Source organism: Neopsephotus bourkii, unplaced genomic scaffold (genome assembly GCF_033783945.1).
Source record: "Neopsephotus bourkii isolate Nb327-2 ecotype Australia unplaced genomic scaffold, CSIRO-AGI_Nbou_v1 NB_741, whole genome shotgun sequence".
NCBI lineage: Eukaryota > Metazoa > Chordata > Aves > Psittaciformes > Psittacidae > Neopsephotus > Neopsephotus bourkii.
Window position 1 is genome coordinate 1,433,679 of NW_026901239.1, and position 27,064 is coordinate 1,460,742.

Here is a 27,064-nt window from a genome sequence, read left to right on the forward strand (position 1 = left end):
ACAGTATTTCCTCTTGTGGATTCTGTAGACCTTCACAGCAGAGCCACATACAAGAAAACTTGCACCAGCCTATTCAGAGTGATATTACAGTGATGAAGCATGGAGCACACAACAGTAAGCTAGGAAAATAATCATTTGCAATACAGTGAAAGTTCCTATGTGAGCTAGTCTAAAGACAGGAGCCAGACTGTGTGGAGGCACATCATATGAATGTGCATTCAAGAAAGGAATGCCCTGAACACCATTAGCATTCCCATTCTCAGTTTCTGATGGAACAGGAGCAATGCACCTGTATTTTCATCCTGCTACAGTATCAGACACAGCAAGAACAAAAGACAAGACAAAACAGAGAATAGGGAACCAAGGTTCCAAATGCATCACGTGACAACAACAGCAGGCACAAACTAACAAGCAGACTTCTCTTGTCAACAGATCACAGTGCCCTCACCAGAGAACAGCTGCGTTGCGACAGTCTTGCAGCACCCTTTCATCCTAGTATAGTTACTATATCTTTAAGGCATATGATTAAGAAAATCAGGAACATAAATATTTTGTTTAGTAAATAAATACTTGAATAATAGAGATTTGGAAAATACAACCTGGTTATCAGTTTCATCAGAAACTCCCTTCTGTAGATTTCACTTTATCATCTGAGTCTGCCCCAGTAGGAATACCTACCTGTCCATTTAAACACTAGGTCTATTTTCTTTGCCATAATAATCTGAAGAAATTGGACTGTAAATTGCAATGACACATGGGTCATATTTTATATGCAGACTGCATTTATATAAAACTATACAGTAAAACTACACTAACTACACAGTGCGGTTATAGTTTTGTGGATTGTATTTCTGCTGCTTAAAAACAAAGAATTATGAATGGTGTACGCATAGACCGTAACATTAGGGGAATCAGAAAAATTACATGGCTACCAAGCAAGGTCCCACTTCCAACATCCTTCATGGAGGCCAAACCCTCAAGCCAGAACTCTTACCACTATGAACAGATTTAAGACAAAATGCAGCTTCAAATCTCACTTTTTTTTCTAACAAGCGTTTTAGAGATGGTAGTTGAAACACAGCAGGCTGAAAGAATATTTGTGAAATAGTACATAATAATGTTTTATACATAAAGCTGACAAGATTATGACCTATTGCAATCAAAATACCCTAACACCACAATAGCGTAAATTCATGGTAAGAATTCAAGCTGACAACAGCAAAATGAAGGCATTCTAGATATCAGGGTATCACAAGCATATAACCAAGACTTCAAAGAAAAATTAGACACAAAATGTCATGAGGAACTAGTTTTCTTGCTGTACAAATGCACACGGCTAAATTATCCAGCCCTTGTACATATCTAGTGTGTCACCGGTTACGAATGGCAGCACTTACTGTTCAGATTAGGTTTTGCTGTTTGCTAAAGAACACTTTTCAGACAAGTTGTCAGCAGGGTACAAAAACATCCTTATAAGCACAAATTTTCATATAAATCCTACAGAGTTCTGTATTTATCAAAAGCTTACATAACCTAAAGGAAATGTTAGCAGAGCATAACAATTTGGAGAGTACTACATAGTAAAGTTGGAAGTTTTCTTTGCTCATGCAGTGCTAAGAAAGCAGATTATTCCTTACTCAATATTTTGCAGAAGTATTTCCATAACTAAAGGCACTTTTTTTTTTCTATCCTACACATCAAATTTTCAGCGTAAACACAATTCTTCCACTGTCCTTCAGAGTATCTTTATCTCTGCCCTAGGCATTTTTTACTGAAGTACCTTTGGACACCTCTAGTTGTTTCCTGCCTGCCTATCCTTCTTTGACTGGGACAATGTGAAATGGAACTCTGTGTCTGAATGTCAATTTCCATTTATCTAGCTAGCAATCAAGTATCTATACTAGAAACATCCCTGTGATACTGAAGCTAAAAGGTGGTATTTCCCTGTGTTCTCTTCAGCACATATTTAAAAAAAAAAAAAAAAAAAGAAGAAAAGAAAAAATGAAAAGAGAGAGAGAAGGCACTGGGCCAAACAAGTTTGGTTACATTGCTTCACATTTATCCAGGATAAATCTCTTGACTTCTGGGGGCTTACAATTTTGAAGCAAGGAGTTACTACTTCACTCCCCTTACAAAAAATATGGCATACAGACTATCTAATGCTTGAGTTCCATTTGAGCTTAAATTGCACAAAGCATGCTGACTTGCCCTTCTGAAAACATTTAACTCCTTAATTCATAACATTACTAATGGAAAATACATATCAAAGAAAAACAAATGTTTTAGAAGCCCAGATACAGATCAGAAATTTTTATGGGTTGGTTGGTTTTGTGTGTGTGTGTGTTTATCTATTAATCTAATGGTTGTAACAGTATGTATTTGCAGTACATGGGTTTTGCAGTCATTGACTCCTCACCTTTGTTTGTTTGTTTAACTGACGACAAAAGGTATTATCCTTCTTGCCCTCATTCTGTCACGAGCATTATAAAACTCATACAACAAAAGTGCTATTGTTCAGTTTTTCTCACTCTACATTATAGTTACCTGAAACAAGTCTGATCTAAAAATGTAATGAAGTTTCTTTCTTACTAGCTCTTGAAATATTTTCCATGTGCTTAATCTATTTTCTTTGCCTTTGCATATAAATTCCCTGTACTACTTAACTATTTAAACTTGGTTGGAAGTTGTGGTGCCACCTAGTGTCCACAGAAACACCTCTATATGCTACATAAACTTCACCACCAAATTTGTTCCCTATACACTTCAGGTCCTGGTGAGCATATCCAAGACAACCAAAGTACACTGAACACTGAAGGTGTGGCTAACGAGGCAATCTGAACTAATGACAACACTACATCTCTAGTTTAACTATGTTAAACTTTATTTTATATATAAAATACACAGAGCTATCGGTAATGTTTTGAAATCAGTATGTTAAAATTTTTATGAAGAGAAAGACAGATGTGATTATATTTGCAATCTAGCAGTTTTAAGATTCTGATTTTCTCTAAAAGCCTGACAATATCTGCTCAAAACAAGAGCTGCTAAAATTCCAGTGAATTTGTGTTAGCATGACAGTGTGTGAAAGATGAAAGGACAATTACGCTTATACGTTTGCAACCTTTCATGTATATTAGTGTCTGTCTTCTTTGGAGAGACATTTCCAAATTCTTACTACTGGAAGCAGGCAAAAGCCACAGAATGAGGAAGCTGAGTTTAAAAGTTAGTAGAGTTCAGATCCCTAAGAAGACAAGGAGAATTCCTCAGCAAAGTCAAAATGGCTGTTCAAGAGACATCTTTGTCACATCAGAGTATATCTCTAACATAGGCTGCATCACAACATTACAGAGTTGCCTGTTGCATCTATGCATTGCTTAGTTTATTTTCTGATCCTGGACCTGTTCCAAACCGTGCAGGGTCTGAAAACTGGTATTTTAAAATCTCTACTTGTACTCCCCCTTCATGACACTCCTCCAGGATCGAGTACTGATGGTCTTTTCTCTACTTGCCTGCTAAATGCTTGTTTTTCTTTGCTGAGTTTGAGAAGTTTTCTTTCTGTGCTTGACCTTGAACTTGACTTTTCATAATTTCTTCTAATACAGCATTAACACAGCTAATTCACTCTAAAGCATTTTATTCGTATCTTTCATGCAAAGTTTGGACTCAGTCAGCTAAAGCAGATGAAGCCAGTTTTTTCTTCTTCTTTTGAGCTAAGAGAATATAATTTTTTTAGTTTCACTGTGTAGCAAGCATTGCACAGTAGCTCTACAATTTGCATAAAGGAATATGTGAAAAGAAGCAATGTGTATAAAAATCCAGCTTAAAATTAGTTTATAAATTGGATAAAAACCATGTTACTTTCCAAATATAGATTATCACCTCTCCTCCTGTATCACCTAAGCCGTGGAAAAGTTAAATCCATAGGAAAAAGCTAAAGATCTATTTAAATCAAGACTTACCTTCTGGGCTTTGGTGATTTTCACTAAAGGAAATGTGTGCTTTCGTTGCTTTAAAAAAAAAAAAAGCTAAAATAAAGATAATTACAAAAAAATCCAAGAAAATATGAAATCCAACAAAAAATGAAAATCACACACTGTCCAGATGGAAACACTTATAATTCTGTAAACAGAACATGACAGAACTAGAAATAAGATCTGGATTCCCACTCCAGTCCTGCTCAGTCTACCAAGTGAGTTCTAAAATGCCAGAACTGGGGGGGAGAGAGAAATGGGGAATGAACCAGATGGCCTCCAGAAGTCCCTTCCAACCTCAATATGTTTGCAATTTAGGTACATTAATATTACAATTGTATAATTTGACTTATTGCTAGCCTGACAATTAGCATTAACATATGTCGATGAGCTTGGATTTACCTTGCAAGATAAGGGTTAACTCTTATAAACTAGTTACAAGAAAAGTAACTTCAGACTAAGCCACCTCTTACTTACTCTTAAAATTGCAAAACTCCAGAGAACCTTTGAGACAAGCAGACTGTGAGTGCCAGCACCAGCCAGTTGTTGGGCACCACGTGACTTCAAACAAGTCAGTCAAGAATAAGCTCTAAATAACTTATTAGTTATAATTTAGATTAATACTACTATTTTGATGGTGCTTTCACAAGCACTTCTCTATAAGGAGATTTGAGTAGATATTCAGGAACCCTTATAAAACATGAGAAGAGAGGAAATAAACTTACTTTTAAGACTGCTTCCTGCTCTGGGTTCAGCCTCAACGTTTCTGTCTGGGAACAGTCATGCTAGTTAAACATGGCAAATGTTCCATTGTTACTCAGTTTTTTTTGATGTTCTACTTTTTTATTGGCAATTACTGAAATTTATTGTCCTTCTTAATACTTTTTGGGACTTTTACCTGATTTTTGCTGCATTAACAATGTAAAAGTGCTCCGCATTATAACACTTGCCAGTTCTCCCATGCTCTGATAAGAGCCTGAAAACATACTAGAGTGTCCAGGAGCAAGACTACCGTGAAAGTATAGTTAAGACTTCCTACAATCCATGACTGCCAGACTTGGCTCCTTCTATAGCATCTAGAAGACAACAGTCCCAGTGCCCGTGTTTGGAACTGACTGCAGCCACATTGCAGGTGTCTGTCTGAATCACATACACTTTTACGATTTCAGTCACATAGAGAAAGGAAAGACTGTATCTACATGCTATTTTTTATCTAGACTTCACAACTGGAACTCAATATTTAATTGTGCTGCCTCAGTGGCTCCTGCACTGTGAGAAAGTTTGCAGTCACTAGAGGAGTAGGTTACCAATTCTGTGTGTATCTCTTCTTTGTGGAAAAATCCAATTGCTGTATCATGCAATCTCTTTTACTTGTGGAAAATCAGCTTTCTGCTCAACAAATGCAAATATTTTAGTGAGTCCATCCTGCTGTGTGTTTCTAAGAAGCAGGCTCCCTTCAGCTATGACAAGCTCTTTGATAATACCATTCCTCCCAGGGAAGGACAGGTTGATGTCTAAAGGAACTCTGAGGTTTGAGTTTGTGGTTGTTTTTTTTACCACTAGAAAATTCTCTTTATTTATTTTTTATATATATATAATTTGCTAGACAGCCATTGTAGTCCTTCAAAACAAAGCACTTACGCTGTTTATCTCTACAATACCACAGAGGCTATGATGAATTTAATGACAGATGAATTTAACCCAAGCACACTTATTCACCGTAAATAAGGCTTCCCACAGGGTTTTTTACACCTGTTTATAAACAGGCTCTATACCACCAATTTCCCCAGAAAACACTACGCATATGATGCTGCAACAGCACACAGGAAAAATAGACAAAAGATGAACACCTCATGACAAAGAGAAAACAGAAAATACTGTCCAAAGTTCAAAATAATGTATTGTAAAAGAATCTGTTATTTCAATATTCAGATTTCTTACCACGTGCACATCTTCAATTGAAATTGCACTCTTAAGATTTTATAAGCCATTATCATGTGATCAGAGCCCTGAGAATCGCTGAAATTAAATTCATCATAAAACTGACATTTCTATACTTGAAAAATGCATTTCTCATGGTGATAAACTAATCACTAAGAAGTATCAACTATCCTTAAACATATCCCTTTATCATTTATAAGGTCAAGTATCTTTCTGTTTTACCCAACAATACAATATGCTTCTTGTATCAGTCTGTTTTGTTTTGGTTTAATGTATACAGCACCTGACAATTTCTGCCTATGTGACTGCTTTGATTTTGCTATGTAGTCTGCACTGGCTGTTTTATCTTTCAGACCCACTGAGAAGACTGGTTCGGGTTTGTTTACATCAGGCACTGTGGCAGTCTGTAATCTGCAGTAGTTACATCCCCTGTTCTCCTCTACTGCTCCTAGTTGGTATACGCCTTGAGGATCTCTTTCAACTCAAACAAACTACAGCTGTCAAACCTGCAGAGCACAGCTCTACCAACCGTTCTACACTCTGACCTTGATTAGAAAGATTCCTATCCATGTCAGTGATCTTTTACTGTCTTCAACTATTTCTTGCTCCCAAGCAAAATTCTTTTTCTGCCAAAACCAGACTGAATATTCAGTTTGGAATGTTCAAATCTGAGTAGATTTATGACACAGTAACAGGTAGCTTGTCTTACATATTGCTAAGCTGATTTTTCTTTTAATAGGTGAATAACAGATCAACATCACCCATATTTTAGAAGGCAGATTAAACTACAGAAAAATCTTGTCTGCTGATTTGCTTTACTAATTGAAGACATCTATTGTTTTTCTAATGATCTAGGAAGAACATTAATAGAGTAATACCCTGCACATTGTCAAAATGATGAGGAAACTTGCAGTATCTGAATGACTGACTTGCTGACACATGTAAAGGAATTTTCTTTTTTCCCCTCTAGGGAAATTTTAAGGCTACAAGTGCCTTTAAGAAATAACAGCCATCCTGGGCTGCCACTTCTGCAGTTCTGTGCAGTTTCTGCTGGGACAGATGCATGAAACAAGGAACTGGAGAAACCAAATGAAGGTGGATGCAGTTGGGGTAGATGAGCCCAATAAATCAGAGGTATTTCAAAAGGTCTGTGACAGAGCAGCTTTGGTAGGCATCTGTATCCAGCCAGGGTCAAGCCACCACAACTGCCCTCACCACCAAAGGCAAATCTGGTCAGATCTTAAGCACAGAGAAAAGGGTAGAAGATACCAGTTGAACAGACTAAGATATTATACTTTTCACTGCACACTATTGCAAAAAAGCTTAATTACACATCAATCATATTCAGTAACCTCCATATTTTTATCCTTAAGGCACCAGCCTTATGAGAATTAGTTCCAGCCAGTTGGAATATACATATATAAATTTACAAATATTCTCAAGCTTATATGAGTCTAAATACTCATGGATCAAGCTCTCCTCCTTTGGTGGCTGCAGTTTTTGTTACAAATTTGAGCTACTGTTCTACAACCCAAACTAGTTATGGACTGCAAGTGAGCAGAGCAGAAAGGTTAGTGGGAATGAGGAAGCCAGTGCCCTGTTATTTGAAGGGTTGTCATCCACACAAGCCCTCATGCAATTTTATGTGTCTAGCTTTTGCCATGGTAAAGGTCTGGCCTCAGTGTCCCAGAATACATCAGCTCATACTCAGTTCCTAAGGATCAACTTCACATGCAGCAAAACCCAGGGGAAGTTCTTGAGAAAGAGTAAGAACAATAAAAACCAGGAAAACTTACTTTTCAATCAAAACGCATGAAATTTCTCTTAAGTTTTGCCCTTTCCTATTTTCTTCAATAACTGGTCAGAAAAACAAAATAGTCACCAAAGCTGGCACATACTGCTATAACTTAAAAGCATTACTCAAAGGTCTTTTAACCCATTTAACAGCTATCACTTCAGTAATGAATTAACTAAAATGTATTTAGTTTACACACAATTAAATTGGTCAATGCAATAAGCAGAACAAGCTTGTGATGTAAAACTTCAACTTCTATGGAAAATTCACCTGATCTTTTTAGTTTGAGGGCTTCAGTGCCACACTATTATTTCAAATATATTTGTAATTGGAATAGAATCCTTTTCACTAATGCCATGTCAGGATGAACAATTATTAGCTTTGAATGAGTGCAACATTTTCTCTGCTCGAGTACAGCTCTTTAAAAAAGTGATACATCAGCATAAAATGATCTAAAGAAAGTGTGAACCTTGCAACTTTATTTAACTGATGTGAAATGAAATTGAAACAAACACACATTTTACATTGTGGGCTTTTTTTCCAGAAGTATAATCATTTACATTTCAGTTTTATACGTCAAATTATATTTTTCCTTTGCCTGCTATTCCATTGCAGTTTTTAACTCTTAATCGCGCAATCTTGCCAAAGTCCCTTTGAAAAGAGAAAAATCTACTAATATCAGATAGTAATTTTTGCTCACTTTCCAATCTCAGCCTGCAAAACCTCTTTCAGATATTCATATTCTTCTTGCTTACTTTAAAGTTTTCAGCCAGAATTTTACAGATTGTTCCTTGTTATATTTTTGGTGCCTGCCTGGAGAATTTTGTAAAGGTTTGCAACAACCCCTAACAACCATATCATTCAGTAGGGTCTAACAACCACATCATTCAGTAGGATCTACCCAGTTGGTCTGTTATTATCTGTGGCCAAGACTATGGCATCAGGAGTAACAGTTATAAAAATATTCCTAAATATCCTCTTCCATAAGTGAAGATCCTTCCTTAAGTGTGCCCTTGGAAGGAAGCCTTACAGCTGAATGGGTATTTTCAAGGTTTCAAAAAAGGCTAAAGTCACACCTGCTTTTGAAAAATCCCTTTACACACATACTAAAGGATGGTATTTTTACTCAGTGCCTGTATTTCCAGCATGTATCATGGTAATTATGTGTCAGAAAAAAAGTATTACTAGAGTGAGAAGGACTGGTTTCAATAGGGAGGATCAGAAACACAGACAAGGTTCTTTTCAAACCCACAAGATCAAAGACAATTCAAAATATTAACATTAAATATTATACTCATATTCATACTCAGAGAAGTCCATGAGAGCAAACTGATACTTTATACAGTATTGGGTTTGCCCAGCCTTTGTCAGCTTTACTTTAAAATACTCTTTCAAACTAAAACCCAAGCACTACATTTTAAATTTTCATGTATTTACTAGTATCTTCACAAAAGTAAAAGCCATCTATTTAGCTAGACAGACACACAAGCACACAAGGAAAATGTCACCCATCACTCCAATGAAAAAGAAATTTGTGAAGCGTATTACAATGTGCAAATGACAGGATACCATTTATTCTCCAATTGTTTAAGTGAAACTTATAAAACTAATATTCTCCTGAAAACAGCACAACTGATAACCATGCCTTGAAGCCAACTTTCGAGAGTTTTCAGGTTAGCAGCCAAATGTAATTTTATAACTTTTCTCTCACACTACAAATAAGGAAACGTCATCACAGAGGACCCACAACTTCACATACGTGCTCACTAGGCACAGCTGAACAGAAATGCTTTAAAACTTTCCAGTCCTTTCAAGTTAAATGCTTAATGGAGGAAGCTAAAAACACAGTCTTGTTTTGCGCCAATCTCAGTATCTCTGGAAACACTTCCGATGCTTCTATCAGCAACACTATTCTCAGCCATACGTTCCTATAGAGTTATACTGGAGACCTAATTTGCTTACAGATTCTGAAAAAGAGCTAGAAAAATGCTAACTTGTAAATGATAAAAACACAGTGTACTCAAGAGGAAAAATGAATGATTTATGGTTCAGAGTTAGCAGATTAACAAAGTTCACTGTTCTGTCTGCCCCCCTCATCTTATAAATATCAGCCATTACAATCAAGTACGGTTTACTCATGAGGTTGTTCTTTAATGATGCTGATTCAGCTGATGCTGATGAGATTTGAAAACTTGGGTTTTCTTGATTAGACTGTAATGTTACAACCTGTTAGTATCACCAGAAAGCTACTGTCTAAATGCAGAGTACTGGGGTTTGGGGTTTTTAGTGGGGGACTGTTATTCTTTTTCTCCTGTGCAGTCTCAACATGTTACTGATGTACAAAGCAGCATCAGTCTATTCACTATGCATAAGAGCACCTTCTTTCAGATTCCCAGAAAAATTCAGGCACCAGAGATGCACATGAAATGTAGATGCTAAGAAAAAGCAAAATCAGCATGTCAATCTGCTTGAAACCTAATGAGACACATCAGGTCCTGAGGGAACTGGTGGATGAGGTGGCAAAGCAACTAGCCATCATATTTAAGCAGTTGTGTCAGTCCTTTGAAGTTCCTGCTGGCTGGAAAAGGGAAAAATAACCCCCATTTTTAGAAAGGTAAAAAAAAAAAAAAAAGGCCCAGAAGGCCCAGGGAACTACAGGCCTGTCAGCCTCACCCAGGTGCCCAACAAGATCATGGAGCAGATCCAGCTGGAAACTACGGTAAGGAAATGGAACATGGAAAACAAGTAGGTGACTGGTGACAGCCAACATGGCTTCACTACCAGCAAATCATGCCTGACAAGTTTGGTGGCCTTCTATTGCAGGGTTACAGCACAGGTAAGATAAGGGAAGAGCAATTGACATCATCTACCAGAACTTGTGCAAAGCATTTGACACTGCCTCACATGACATGTCTCTAAATGGAGAGGCATAGATGTGACATATGGACTACACAGTTGATAAGGTATTGGCTGGATGATAGCACCTAAAGAGATGTGCTCAATGGCTTGATGTCCAAGTGGAGAGCAGTGCAAGTGGTGTTCCTTGGGGATTGGTATTGGGACTGACACTGTCTCACATCTTTGTCCTTGAGATGGACAGTGGGATCGAACACACTCTCAGCAAGTTTGCTGACACCAAGCTGTCTCCCTGTGATTCCAGGGAGACCTTAGAGCAGCTTTCAGTACCTAAAGTAGACCTTGCAAGAAAGCTGGAGAGGGACTTTTCACAAGAGGATATGACAAAGGGGGAATGGCTTTCAGCTTAAAGAGGGGATATATAAATTAGACACTAGACAAACACTTTGCACAAGTCCAGGCAGATGATGTAAACTGCTCTGTCCCTGTCCATCAGTTCCGTAGCCCCATCATAGAAGGCCATCAGATTGGTCAGGCAGAATTTCCCCTTAGTGAAGCCATGCTGGCTATCATAGAATAGTTAGGGTTGGAAAGGACCTTAAGATCATCTAGTTCCAACCCCCCTGCCATAGGCAGGGACACCTCACACTAAACCATGTCACCCAAGGCTCTGTCCAACCTGGCCTTGAACACCGCCAGGGTTGGAGCATTCGCTTCCTCACTGGGCAACCCATTCCAGTGCCTCAGCACCCTTGCAGTAAAGAACTTCTTCCTTATAACCAATCTAAACTTCCCCTGTTTGAGTTTTAACCGGTTACCCCTTGTCCTATCACTACAGTCCCTAATGAAGAGTCCATCCCCAGCATCCCTATAGGCCCCCTTCAGATACTGGAAGGCTGCTATGAGGTCTCCACGCAGCCTTCTCTTCTCCAGGCTGAAAAGCCCTGAATTTATCAGCCTATCTTCATACGGGAGGTGCTTCAGTCCCCTGATCATCCTCATGGCCCTCCTTTGGACTTGTTCCAACAGTTCCATGTCCTTTTGATGTTGAGGACACCAGAACTGCACACAGTGCTCCAGGTGAGGTCTCACGAGAGCAGAGCAGAGGGGCAGGATCACCTCCTTCGACCTGCTGGTCACGCTCCTTTTGATGCAGCCCAGGATACGGTTGGCTTTCTGGGCTGCGAGCTCACACTGCTGGCCCATGTTCAGTTTCTCATCAACCAAATGCCACCAAGAACCTTGTTGTTTTTCATGTGCCTTAGCATGCCTTCCAGGAGAATCTACCCCAACATTTTGCCAGGCAGAGGTGAGACTGACTGGTCTGTAGTTTCCTGGGTCATCCATCTTCCCCTTCTTGAAAACGGGGATTATATTTCCCTTTTTCCAGTTGACAGTAACTTCACCTGACTGCCATGATTTTTCAAACCAACCTAGTTATGTTTTGATCAGAAACAGGATGTCACATTGCCCACCTGAGACATTATCAAATAATTTAGGATACAAAGGGATATTCACAGATGAGCTAAGTAAAGCTCTGATCTTAAGGGTGAGATTCTTTCACACCCTTCATCCACCAAAATTCTACCTTTCAACGTTGTCGGACTCCCAAATATTTTTTCATGCTACCTGTAAAATTTTTTGTCGTGTCTCGATGTTTCTATCAGACTTAGATTAGTGTATGAAAATGATTACTTTAGAAATCAGTGGTGTTTCAGTGGCACAGAAGTAAAACAGATAGAAGACATCTCTTCGACCACATCAATTAAAGCAATTTTCTTCCAACACTGATTAATGCTTGTTATACATTAAATAACAAAACAAGAAAGCTGATCATTTGCATGCTGCATACAGCCTGCTCTATCAGTGAGACAGGTCTATGAAAGGGAAAGTTTCCTTTGTATATTTAGCTGGGTTTTAGCTACTGTGATATAAATCAATGCACAATAAAGAGGTATTAGAAATTACATCATTCCTAGACTTAAGAGAAGATAGAAAGCAATTTCGTAATTAAGAAAGTAGTCTGGAAATCAAATTACTGGCTTATTCTGTAGTAACATAGGGAGATACAAGTAACAATATGCACCCAAAGGAGATTAAGCATCAAAGGGCTGAGTTTTGTAAAGTTTAAACTTTTAAAGTAGAAATATAAAAAACAAAACCAACCAAACAAAACCAAACAAGCCAACCCAAGGAAAAAAGTTTGAAATAAGTTTTAAAAAAGGTGAAGAGTTTGTGAAAGCAAAGAAGCAATGTTTGTTCATAGGGTATTTCTGCATAATATGCTCAATCTTTCTGCATTTCATTAGGCTGAATATGTGGGAAAAGAAGCAGGATCCCAGCCTGGATGAAATCAGACCTGCATAATGTAATCAAGAATAAGAAAGTATTATACATCAGATATAATATGAAACAGGAAGAAGTTGAAATGGGGAAAGGAAAGGTAACTCAAAGATGGAAAATGGACGTAAACTGTACAAGAAGCTGATATAAGATTTTTTTCCCCAAAATACATTAAAAACATTGGGAAGAAGATGGATCAGATTCAGCAAAATGGCAAAAATGTGCTGACAGCACAGGTATGAATGGAAGTAAAGGAAATTATTAATTCCATATTCACAAGGGGCAGGGTCATCTACAGAAGGCATTTGTTGAGGATGAAAAAATGTTACCAGGAAAGGTATTGGATGGAAAATTATTACCAGGAAAGGTATCACACCAGAGAATGTTAAAGAAACCCCAAGATATATAATAGCAAAATCTAGAAGACATCAACAGAAAACTAAATATATTGAGATAGCCTCTAATCTTAACTTCATTCACAGACTTTTCAACTATATGCTGAAAATAACAAGACATTGCCTTGAAAATCCAACCTTAAAGATACAAGTAAATGAAAGCAAAATTAACATTTTGCTTTAAGAAATGAAGAAACTCAGAGAAGTTGCAATATGTAATGACCATTAGGAGCAAGATCCCAGTGTTCAACAGTTTATGGTTTGTTTTTTTTTAAAAACAGAAGACAGTTGTTTCCTTCCTTGTAATGTAAGTATCCATACTATGCCAGATTTTATGAGCATCACCTTAAAAGTAAATGTACATTTATTCAGGATTCTTATAATGCACATTATAAATATGACATAACGTTATAAAAGAGAGAAATCTGCAAGATTCGTAAAATACTAAAATAGTATTGTAGCTGAATTTAAAAAACACTGCCCATCAAATCAAGATTCTAGCACTACAGGAGCACTCTATCTGCTTGCTGCTATGATTATTCACACAGAAATCCTAAAGTTGAACAACACAGCACTACATAAATCATGACAATTGCAAAGCAAAAGCCTCCTGATCTTTTTTCCTGACTTGAATTAGGACCTAACCCTCTACAGAAGAAAATTAGTGTCATCATATTTAAATACCCAGAGATATTTTTTTTTTACTTAAGGTAATTCCTCATGTGCTTATGTGTGTATTTTAGACACAGTCACAGCCAGCAGGAACTGCAGCCCTTGACTAAGTAACTGCATAATAAATTAGTTTCTCTTCTAACACCGAAATGAATCGGAATCTGAGCCCAGCAGTTACATACTTTGCAGAACTTACCAGTGAGGCTGCCAGCCCTGTACATGTATTTCAGTGAAGGGGCCCCAAATCAATGAAGGACTAAGCATATGCTTAATTACACTTAAGAATGCGCTTAAGTATTTCCTAAATTGGCACTGTAATTAAGATTACACTTTCAAGGACATCAGTTTGACACTAACTGTAATCAATGCAAATTTATTCTTTCTGGTATTTGTTCATAGAGCAATTCTGATTTCAGTTGAATGTATCTATTACTCTCATAACACAACTCAGCAATTTCTGTCTGTGGGTTGAAATGAGCAGTTACTGTTCATGAATATTTCTGGATTGCTTAAATCTCATGGAATTGCTTTTTTCTGCTACAAAACATTTTAAAACATTAAAACTGGTTGTATGGTATGTATAGTTAGAGGAGAAAACATCTATGTTAAATTAAATACATAATTAATAAACTGCAGTTCTACAAAACAGGATGAATCAACTGCTTTTAAGTGGAAGCCTACATGCCGTATTTGTGGTATAGATCAGCTGCATCTGGAAAAGACTGTCTCAACTTTCATAGACGTCTGGATAGCTTAGCTGAAACAATTTCACTGCTCTTCTCCCTAGCTTGGTAGCACAGCCAATGTAAAAGCCAGGGATGATGTTATCTTTGTTTTCTTTTTTTTTCCTGCTGCGTGTAATTCAAGTTAGTCAGGGCTCCCTACTCATGTCACCAGAGTCTGAGGGCTTACCTATTCCATGAGTAAAGCCTCATAATGAGAAGCGAAAAATAAAGGGGAATTGGGTTCCCATAAGAGTTGTCTTCACATGCACCACAAGAGAGCTGCTTACACACACTCCTAGCATGCTGATGTTGGAAGAAAGAGAATTAACATCTTCCAGCATCGTCTTTAGCAGCTTACTAAATGCAAAGTGTCAAGCAGCATTTCACCAACAGTATTCCCTGCAATAGCTCGCTGTTAGCTGAATTTACAACTGTTTCCTGCACGACAAAACAAAGAGTCTATGGTAACCTTTATATCCAGTCCACAAAATTCTATTTGATCTACAATTCAGCTTTGGGAAGACATCCAGTCTTAACCCTGCAGACTTCAAATAATAAATTAGATGCAGCTACTTCACCACATCTTCATAAAAGCCTTTCAATCGCTTAAGTACATTGTTAAAAACACACATTTAATTTTAATTTTAATTTACCTAACTTCAAATATGGGATCTTGAGTTATTTTTCTGTGCCATGAAGAACTGTTTGTTGCTGGATATCTCAGCCCCATGAACACACTTGTAAACAGTATTCAAATCATCTCTGTTCTTAGATTTTCGTAATGTAGCTTCAAAGTTTTCTTACCATGCAAAACTTTTTCTTGCCAGATTCAATTTTGTAGATCTTTTCCTGAAACCTTACTCAACTTTTCCACAAGTCTATCAAAATTCTGGGCTGAAAAGAGAATTTGAAAACAGTAGTCTAGCACTACCCTTAGTAATATCAAACAGCGAAATAACTGAGCCTTCCTATTCTGAACTTTTATCATATTTCACAGACCTAGCTTCCAGGTTTTAGTGAAGTTCACATTCACTTGACTAAGACAGGCACTGTAAAATTCCAAATCCATACATTAAGTTTGAAAGTGAGATTTACAGATGGCTCACAAATTTGAAATTGTGATCTTTGTGCAGTTACATTAGCCTAGAAAGATCTAAATTTCATAGGCCTATCAGCTTTCAAAACTCAGGTTCCTTATGATTCCCAAAATTTTTGTGAAGAAGACTAATAGTGCTTCTGGTTCTGACACAGCTGAGGAACTTGACATTTATTTCATGCTTAACTCCTAGCAAGGTCGAAAACCAAAGCCCTCTATGCATCCTTCACTACAAATATAGCTGAACTGCAGCAGAATTTTGATTCCTTACAAATACAGCTGGAGGATATGGTATCCCCTTTTTATTTATAGATCAGTTAACCCACCAAAGATGTGAGACACTGAGACTTAAAATCCTCTCTCTTTGCAGAAAAAATTCAAATACATCTGCAATACCTTTATTGTATAGGTTAACCTTCAGTATGTATATATGTATAGACAGATATGTGTATGAATTATAGAGGGAGATGAAGGAACACTCTATAAACACTTCTAGAAATGTTCCATTTGGTACCTGATGTTTTTATTTCTTAAGGATCATGATTCTTACCTTATTCCTACTCCAAGGACTCTGAGATACTTTATGGACTATCTTGTTCATAATTTCTTGCATTAGGAAGGGATACCCAAGACACAGCTTTCAGATGGGTTTCCTAATTTAGAGATGCATGGTTATGATCACCTTCTCTCTAGCCCAACGAATCTGCCATTTTACCATGTTCCATCCTAGAAGCCTGAGAACAGAGAATATTCTCCTGATATCACTGAACAATTTATCTAAATCTCAAGCAGCTGGAATGACTTAAAATGTACACGACACTTTGTAATTCAGATAGGGGTCTTGGGAATCTTCCTGAACAAGAGTTGTGCGTAGTTTCCATTGTCTGTCCTTATTTTAACACAACTTCTAATGGGAACCATGAATGTCAGCTTCAGGTTGGCAGATGCTTACCTGAGGTACCACATCACTGACTGCCTCTGTATTTCAGCCCTGTGAGTAAATCCCCTTTCTTAGACAACGTCATCATATTGTATTATTCCCATATTAATATTATACTTCCTGCATCTGGACATATGAATTTATCTTTATTATAGTTATGACCTTTAAATTATTCTGACAATTAACTGTTCCACTATTTCTTTTTTATCTGGATGGCACTGCTTTATGTGCCAGGAATGTGTGTCTGTGAAAAACCAAAATAAACACTCCTGCTGGTTTACCTTTTTTTCCAAGTATCTTGAGATACACAGCTTTGCTTCTGAGATATTCACAAAGTCAAGTTTAGAGACAGATATTATGTATCTCACTAATTTTTATTATCACAATTTTAATGTAGAACATTTTAAATCAGTTTTGATTCTAACAGGTGACGGCTACTATCATTTATTTGCTAGTACTCGATAACATGGATAGGTCCAGATTTCTCTCAAGTTCATCCATACGAAGCTACCCATTAATACTGCTACAGCTACATAAAAACTAACCATTATTCTCACTCCTAAGAAATATTTCTTCAACATCAGGAACACGGGCAGGGGCAGTGTTGAACAGGGGATTACATCGCCTCTACTTAAGGTGTATCTGTTACATGAATAAATGAAAGATTTTAGTCTCCAGAAATAACAATCAAATGTCTTTCACAAGCACAAAATTCAGCTGAATAAAAGCTAAAAAGCAGAAAATAGACCAACTTGAATTGCAAATGTAATCACAGATACTAGACACTAACCTTAAACCTTTCAAGGTGAAATGCACCCATCCCTGCACCATGCTGAGGATCAAGTGAGGTGCCCTGAGTAGGCATTGTGGCAATGGCAGCCACCTGCCCCAGCTGTGCACATGATAAAGAGCTGTTGCAAAGCCCTCAGAGCACTGATGAGATGAGAGCAAGCAGATACCATGCATAAAACTGAGAAAGAGGAGAAAAAACAAGAAAGGGATTATTGGGGATCATTACTTGAAACAAGTAGCTTTATATGCTGGAAGTGAAATGTTTAGCTCCTGGGTTTTTAATTATCGAAGATCCAACCTGTTTATTTGCTAGAGCACAACATATCTGCCACAAGGTAAGACTCTATTCATGAGCAGGTAGAAAAGCTGCATTTTTTTTCCTTCACCCTATGTGGTCAGAAACACAGAATCTTCATTATCATGGCAATGGAAGCCTCTCCCTCCTCTTGCCAGGATAACTCTCAGTCATATAGCCAGTTCAGCTATGTCCCATGAGAAGTTCGGAGTCAAGGCACTCAAACCAAGGTTGCATCTTACCTTGTGGTACGCATTTTGTGCTCTGGGAATAAACAGATTGGGTCTTCAATAATTTGAAAACTGAGAACGAAACATTTCACTTCCAGCATATAAAGCCACTTGTTTCAAGTAATGATCCCCAGTAACCCCTTTCTTGTTTTTCCTTCTCTTTCTCAGTTTTATTCATGGTATCTACTTGAGTTGCTCAAGCTGACTGCAATGCAGTTAAGGATCAAACACTTAAAGCTTTACTTTCAAGCATCAGGCACTAAATATGCTTATTAATATTCACCAGATAATTTCCTACTTGCTGATAAAAGCTTTCTCAAAAGATCTTTTTTTGGTGGGGGAAAAAAAAGTAAATCTATATAGAGCAAATGAGTAACCACTTGCAGGCAACTGCATGTAACAATGACCTTGAGAACCAAGTGACTGAACATTCAAAATTCAAATAGTTTAATCCTGCTGGAAGTTACGCTGAAAGTGACTGATACGTTATGGAGGACCAGACTTGGCTAAGAAGAAGTTAAAGACAACTTCAGCAAAATTTAACCTCAGGAAATGAAACCACTGAACAGAGAGGGCCAAAGATAAATTCTGAGGAAAGACCCTTCTGACTACACATGTGAATTCAGCTTAACCATAAAAGGGATAAATGTGGGATGCTGAGGATACAGCTGGAGAGTTAACTGGGATAAAGCAAAGCGCTGTTGTTTGTAAAGGCTGGTGTCTGCTGGTAAAACAAGAACAACAAAGTAGACTTTTACAGCAAAAAGAGAGCCAAAAAGAGCAAAATTTAAAGGGAGAAGTGAGCACAAGGAACATGAGAGAAATTTATATTACTGAGGGAAAGTGACAAAATAAAGGAGAATATACAAGAAACTTCAGTATCTACACATACCGCATTTGAGAACAGTGATCTGAGAGGGAGGAAGCTCATATCAGACTTTCTATGTAACATTACTGGTGATCAGTTTCAAAGCTTCAGCATCAAGAATAGATAAAAGTGATATACAGAAGCCTATTACAGCAATAGTAATTGCTATAAAAAGGTCTGCCATCAAGTAAAATTGAAAGCAGTACCTGAACTGCAGAAGAAATTATACATTGAAGTGTTTGATAACTCTTTTTAGGCAGACCCTTTCTCAGAGGAGAGTAATATTATATAGTCCTTGCAGAGAAATCTGGCATAATTTCTCTACCAGTGCTCCCAGAGAGATGCTCTGCTATTCTTCTACACCATGAGGAGTATTACCATTGTTAACATGTCTATTATTTACGTGTCTATTTTTATTTTTTTTAAGTATCTGGTGACCTTAACCAGGTTGAGTTCCTTCTCACAGGAACAGACCGAATTCAATAGAACTCTCCTAAAGACTTTGTTTTGTTGGTGCTGAACATGGAATGAAAGGCAAAGAAAAGCAAATGAGGTGAGTATGGCAAAACAAAGCTCAGGGTGTACAGAGCCCTCAAGTGCCAAAATCAGGCTACACCCTTCCATTTGCCTACATATTATCAGGTTTCAATTTACCAGGAGCATCTTGGGAAAAGATAGCAGCTGAAGGATGGTAAGATGGTTTCTTGGTGACTACACATATTTCCATGGAGCACTCTCCTATGTAAAAGGCAATACCAGAGAAGAAAAACAGAACCAGGTCAAGATAAGGCAGAGAATGGCCCTCTCAATGGTGAGCAGAAGACAGGTGCTGAGATACTGTCTGCTTGTTCCAGATTCCTCCCACCCAGTGACAGAGTTCCAGAACTCTCCAAACAGAAAAGATGCAATGCTTTGGCTAGATGAGCTGTGCAAGGTCTAGGGCTATACTACACGAGCAGTATTTGGGTTAGACCTTGCAGATAGACCACACCACAGTGAAAAAATGGACAAAGGATGTCAGCATAACTCACATTATCCTCTCACTGCCTCCAATCCTGTTTGAGTTGTTTAAATTACATCAGCAATCAATAGCGTCTATTTCCATCTACATTTGAGACAGAGAACTAGAAATGTCAAGCATGCTGCACTTAGTGAAATTTTTATGTTTATATTTTGTCATAAATTCACATCTCAGAACAAAGAATACACGATAATAACAGAACCATTTCCTGCCCCTCCAATGCCTAAATATAATCAGCCCATTGCATAAAGGAACTTAGAAGCTGCAAGACAACATACTCCTGCCAGGGAAACCAAAGCAATACACCAGCAAACCATCCTTTGTAGCTGTGCTCACCACAGAAGAGAAACAAAGGTGACCAGCCATTCATGACAGAAATTACTGTTTTCCAGACCAGCTCTACTCCATGAGAAACATAGAACTCCTAAGCTGAATGTAGTAAACAAGAGATAATAAACACAGTATTTGAGAATGAAATTGTGACTACACCAAGTATAAATATTTGTGTAAATCATCATGCCAATCCTTAGGAACAGAAAAAAACACACCTTCATAGGGGGAAAAAACACAGTACCTTAGCCGTAATTATTCATCATATAGTACTAAAATATTTTCTTGTTATGTGTAGTGCAATAGCTAGAGACTGCACAAAGTTGCTTAAGTCATTTCAACTGAACCTAAAATACTTACAGTACCCTAGTTCTGCCTTAAACTGCTTTTTCATTTAGATGAGCCTGTTTCTATAAGGTGCATGCAGAACACTGGACAGAAATGTTAATTGTCTAATTGTTCAACATTAATTGAAAGGACTGCGATATAATGTAAAAAGCTGAGTAATCCAGGTGAAAGGATGATGAAAAGCTTTACCTTTCCATAGAATTCATTTTGCCTCAAAAAATGCCTCATTTCTTCAAATGTAAGGGAAATTTCTTTTGTCCAGACTTTTAAGTTTTCTCCTGCTAAATGTCAAACCATTCACAAAGGATTCCCACTAAAATCAACAGAGTAGCAATTAACCGTTCACACTGTGCCTTGAAGTTGGGTTCCTGAGGCGTCCATCTTGGGACCTATCTTGCTTTATCAATGACCTGGAGATAAGGAAAACTGCACCCTCAGTATCAGGGCCTTTACTAAAATTTAGCTGCCTATGCTCAAGGTCAGAACTGGTAAGGTGCAGCCATTTGACCTTCTGGAAAAAGCTGTGAGAAAAAGCTATGAGACGCTTTACTGTGCATCTTCCACCTACAGTCTTTACAAAGAGAGAAAAGAAATTTAAAAATTCTAGCACAAAGCTTAAAATGTCAGGTATGCATTTGTCTTTTTCTAAGTAGTAAAATACTTCAACAACAACAAAAAAAGCAATTAAAAGTTTGCTAAATTGATAAAAAAATCATTTACATCAGTTTTATAACAGAATATGTCACAGTAGAGAAAATTAAGGAGGGAGAGACTAGAACAGTGTGCTTTGATATGTTTGAATGCATAACATGTCTTCTGGGATATTATACAGAGTGCAAATACCGTATGATTGAGATGTACTGGGGATCATGCACCGAAGATTAACAAGAAGATCTAAGGCAGATAAAGAACTCCACAGTACAGCACAGTTCAGCAGTGTTAAAAAGATGGAAGGATTACCAGGATGAATTAATTCAGCAATTAGACTGTAAAGGAAAATACTGAGGCACTGTTCCATACTGGAACATGAAAACTTATCAGTCCCAAATTCTGTCATCTATAGGCTTTTTGTCACCAATGTATATCACATACTTTCAATTTATTATAAATACTAGCAAAACACCCAACTAAATATTGTAGCGTTACTTGAAAAAAGCATCCCTTTGAGTTTAGATACCCTTTTGAACCAAAACTGTTTCAGAAATCAGTACATGTAAGACTAACAGAAGTGACTGGACTCAAACTCATCCTTAGTGGCATTATAGTACACAGCAGGATCAGGGAAGAAAATGACAACAGTCTAGAGAAATAAGAACACAGTCTGCAAATTTTCATGCAAACTGTCTATCAGTATATACCAAACAAGTTACTTTGGTCATATCTTCAAAAGAGAACACACCAAGTTTTATTGGGAAAAAAAAGAAAAAAGAAAAAGTTACAAAAATAATACCAAGATCTGTATAAATCAAAGCACTCTTATGAGAAAGACAGAAGCATGATAGCGCTACAGTAAAGCAACGCTCAAACCAATGTACCATCTCCCTAAGTGCAGAAACAAAACTCCTCTGCTGGATTATCATTCAAATGGGCGATCTAAATTCATGTACTTTGTATTCTAAATTATTTGATCAAGCTATAAAAGAATGCAGAAGATCACAAACGTGAACCCACGTCTTGGTCAGATACTCAGGAATGGGTTTCCTCCTCCTTGCCATGCTCAAATTAAGAACAGCAATCAACACTACCATGTACAGGAATTCAACAAGATCTAACCACACAAATGGTCAGCAGGTAGTAATCCTACCATCAAAAATACCTTTGCTGTGGTGAGCAAGGAGGAACATGAAAATTAAAACTTGTAGGTACCCGAATAAAAGTCCTAACCTACATGCAGTTGTATGTTCCACTGATATGCCCAGGACTAAGCTTCATAACTTGGTCATGTCACCTCTCCTTAAAAAAAAAAAACAACAAACAAACAAAAAAACTTCCCAAAAACCCAGAACAAAAAAAAAAAAAAAACAGATCCTTTAGGTCACTATTTAGCACATAAAAAGTCCATGATGTAAGTAGGTAGCTGTTCTTAGTGACCTTTCACATTCCTTTCCATTTCATGAGCTCTCCATCAGTTCCATAATAAAAAAGGTTTTTAAAGGGCAGAGTGTAAGGATTTAGATGCAGTAGATAATATCTGTTGGGCTTTTTCCTACAAACTCTCTGATGATTTTACCAAGTGTTCTGCACATGCTGTAAGGGTAAAGGACTGCTGATAGTTAATCCTTTTTCTGATTAACATAATCCCATGTGATATTTTGTTCCAATGTAACTACAATTGCTACATGTTATTGCACTAGTAACATCTATCAACACTTAATTGGTACTAGGTGATTAAGAGCATCAGTGAAAGTTTTAATCTATCTGCAAACAACTCAAGTCATGTTTCTGAACGTATTGAAGGCTCAAACACACTTTATTAATGCTTTTCTGTATGCAAAGTTCAGCCTGATCACCAAAATCATAAACAAAGAGGCCAAATTTTATAAGCTTGAATACTCATTTTCAAAACAACGTTCCCAAACGAGTGTTTCTGGGATTATACGCAATAAGCAGCTTTGGCTAAGGATATCAGGTTTGGCTCATTTCTGATCTCAGCCTACACTGAAGCTCCCCTGTGTTTAAGTGGTAATATACAAATGTGATTTAGAATCCATGTGTTTGGGAGTTTACAAAAAAATTTAAATCACATCTTTGCCTTCTGAACATAAACAGAATATACCAACCTGCAGAAGGTCTAAAATGTCTAGGCTGTAGTAACCTTTCATTGGGATGTACTGATAAAAAAAATGGCTTTCTGATTAAAAAAAATAATTCTTATTTAAAAGAAGATACAGGTTTGCCTCAGAAGTGTTTATCAAACAACATGTTATGCAGTTGTAAACCAATTCTTCATGCGTATAAATATCTGCCTCATTTATAGTCCTTGAAGTGAACCCTCAGGGAATATTCACATACATACCCTAATGCTGATTATTTTATCAGCCACAGGAGCAAAAAGTGCTTTATCACAAAGACACCAATTAATGCAAAAACAAAAAGCCCTTCACTTTTATGTCTGATGTTGAAAGAGACTCAGTTACAAAATAATTAATGGCAAAATGTAGCTTCTTTTATACACATTGTGAGTATACGCTCCCTGATGCTCTGTAAAAAAAAGTGCTCCATTAGGATTACAAAGGAAATACATACTTTGTTTTTCTTTTTTGCTGCTAAGTATTGTATTTATATTATTATTCTTACATGTACCATGCACACCTCTTTCTTAAACACACAACCTATAGAGTAAATGAGATGGGAAATCATATGAGTAGTGGCTAATAAAAACCTGTTGTAACATTGTACCAATTCAGTTTTATCCTAGAGAACTGTATTAACATTTTGCTGCTTGTAAGACTCAACCTTTATGTCAAAACAGGCAAAGCCCTCAAAATTATATAAAGAAACATTTTCAAGCTCCTGAAAAGTTGATGTATTTTCTATTTTATTTACCTCTGTTCAGATATTTTTTAAATGACTGCTTCAATTGCCCTCACTTATGCTTTTTCTAGAGTGTGATCTAGCCAGAAAACATCAGCCCAAGGATGGCAAACTGTGGCAAATTGAAAATTAGACTCGTATCAACATATCTCAGCTAACACAAACTTGTAAGCTTGTCAAGGGAATGCTGTATAATGCTGCTTGGTTTCCTGGGGAAGCTTTCACCATGCATTGACCAAAGGGATAATTTGAACAGTTCTCAGCAATTTGTCTTGGGAAGATATAAGACTAGCAAAATTTATGGTAAAGCAGTTCACTTTACCTCTTGGAAATCAACTTGTACAAGGGTATTTGCCCCATCAACATGAACCTCCAGGGGCAGTGAATAAATTCTGAAAGCTTTATACATATTTAAGTGCTCTAGACAAAAAAAAAAAAAAACAACAAAAACACAAACAAGCAAAACACCACTACCACCACCACAAAAAAAAAACAACAAACAAAACTAAAAAACCAAGAAACAAACATTCCTCCTCATTTCATGGCAAACTAAGTAGGCAGATTGACTTCTTTTGGCTATGATTTCTCTATGTCCTCCTTCCATTCCCCAAAAATTAATACTTTGATCTAAACAAATATTAAAGCAGGAACACCACTAACACTAACCAGGGAGCTATACAGGTATCTACAAGACTTTCTTCTTGTGCTGGTTGGCAAATCCCTGGTTTCAGAGGTTTGGTTTGAGGCTTTTTTTCCCCTGCTGCAGGCCTATGATATTCATACTTTACAGAGAGAGCCCTTGGAAATAATGTGTGTCAGAACTACTGATCTGAATATATCCAAGTTGGAGGAAGCCTGCTCTCTGAACCAGCGTGCCTTTTGCAGATTTATAAATATGTTTGCAAGGTTGGCAAAGTTAATTAAAGTTAATAGAAAATTTTAAAGCAAAAAGAAAAAAATAAAGCAGTAAGAAAAATTAATTAAAAAATGATCTATCATCTGAAAGCTGCAGAAGGGGCTGCGTTCTCACAGGGGATACAAATGACAGCCATTTTATACTTTAACTTCTTCCAGACAGTACAGCACAACAGACTAATCAACTATGTCTGTGTAATATCTTCAGACTAATGACTGGGCTTAGGTTGCCAGCTAGGGATTTCCTCATTCATTACTTTCAACATATCTACCAAGTCTCAAAGCACTAAAGACTTTTTTAGCTTCTCATCTGCAGAATGGCAGAAAAGTTTTGCAATTACGGCTCAGCACAGCGTCAGATGTCTTCTACTCCCTCAGCTTTGCTCTACTCCTACTTTGAGAATTTTGGCATTTCATCAACTCTGTGTGTGCCTTTATTTGTCCGTCTGCATAATGCAGGTGTCCACAGTATGCAAAGGAGGATCAATTCGCCAATATTTGGAAAATTATTCTCACATATCCATATGCAAGGTAACAACACCCAGAGCTCTTAAGACACTATTTGCAAATTTTTGCTTTCATAAAGGACTGAAAATGTAAAAGACCATTCTGCACAGGCATAAAAGCTATGGTAAAATACATAGGATGCATTTGCAATACTTGTTTCTTATTTTTACATGCACACATTGAAATGAGATACTAGTGCTGAGAACCGTGAGATCCAGAAGTTATCCCTGGTCCTTCCAGTATTTTATTTATTTTTTAAGCTACTGAGAAGTCACTTCTGTTTTCTGGAATTTACCTTTCTGGGAAATGGAAACATCTCCCTGCAGGGTTGACGTGACGTCAGATTCACATGAACACTGTCGAGTTTTTAAGACACAAAGTATAAATGTTTTGAAGCCATAGATCTGTTACTTCCTGACTCCATTTGCATGAAAATGACATGAAAATTGAGCCCAGAAATTAAATTACCTCAGGAAGAATTTGCACGTTCTTAGTGCATCTGAGAATCAGGCTGTCCTTGGTTTAGAATATGATACAGATTTGCTTATCAGGGATACAGAGTCACCATTTCTGGTACCTTTTTAAAATAATACCAATCTAGATCAAACAAACAAGCAAAACAAACCCCAAGCGTGCCCAATACTGATAGTTGCTTTCTGCTGCTTCTGGACTGGTAGTCTGGGGACTGCCTTGATTGTGTCCAACTTGAGTGCTGACTTGCTTACATTTCCTGCAATCCCTAGTGAAAAGGGAGGTCTGGAAAGCACAAGCACGGTTTGTGATCATCTTCTGCATACTGCTAAGCTAAGATACTGGCAGGCCCAGTTACAACTTTTCTTTAATAACCACTACCATAAATCAATTCAGTTCAGCCAGAATTGAAAGACAGGTGAACTGCACTCCCTGTCTTCATTATGTCAAAAGATTAAAAAAAAACAGAACACCACCTCTTTTACCAGAGAATAAACTTTTCTTTCAAAACTTTTCACCTACTTTCCCTCATCAATTTCCCAACTTTAATTTTTTTCAACCTATTCTCCCCAAATAGAGGTATTTTCTGACATTCCTAGTATAAACATTCTATTGTTCTAACCCCTAAAATATTCAAGGACTGTGTATCTCCCTTCTACATACATCACCCATACTGAAAAAAGGGGACCTGAAGTAGCTGATGAGGCAACCTTACCTCCTCTATCCCAACTAACATCAGAATAATAAGTGACAAGCCAATTGTAAAGCTAATTATTAGTCACCAGAGCTGAGACCCCTTGCTTCAGTATTCTGGCCTTAATCTACATGATGTGTGAGTTAATATTACTTAAATATAATCACCAATATTAATTTTTAAGTAATTTGCAGCCAAATCAAAATTCAATTATTTACCCCATGAGTTCACTTTATACTACCCACCACTTTCAGTGATGCTCAGCTACTGGAAAATAAACAAAAACAGTGCAAGAGGATCCACAGCAGTCAAAATAAATTTGTGA